Genomic DNA, 387 nt, shown 5'->3' on the forward strand with positions numbered 1-387 from the left:
CTGAGAGGGCTGTCAGCCATTGGAACAGGCTGCCCAAGGAGGGGGCTGAGTCACCATCCCTGGAGGGGTTTAAGAGAAGGGTGGATGTTGCACTGAAGGACAGGGTCTAGTGCTGTTGACAGGGGTAGTAAAAGGTTGGACTCCATGATCATGAAGGTCTCTTCCAGTCAAAACTGTTCTATGGCTCTACGGCTTTTGAGCCCAGTGAGCTAAACCTGCTGACATGAACACAGCCAGGAAGAATCCCCGTATTTTACAGTAACTCTACTTTTATAGGAGCCTAAAGGATTCTCTCCAAACGGGCATCACCTCTTCCTGTGACAAGAGACAAGTACCAACCTCTCTACAATGTCCTTTCACGGAATTGTAGAGCCTGATGAGATCCCT

Source organism: Apaloderma vittatum, unplaced genomic scaffold (genome assembly GCF_000703405.1).
Source record: "Apaloderma vittatum isolate BGI_N311 unplaced genomic scaffold, ASM70340v1 scaffold14999, whole genome shotgun sequence".
NCBI classification, from domain to species: domain Eukaryota; kingdom Metazoa; phylum Chordata; class Aves; order Trogoniformes; family Trogonidae; genus Apaloderma; species Apaloderma vittatum.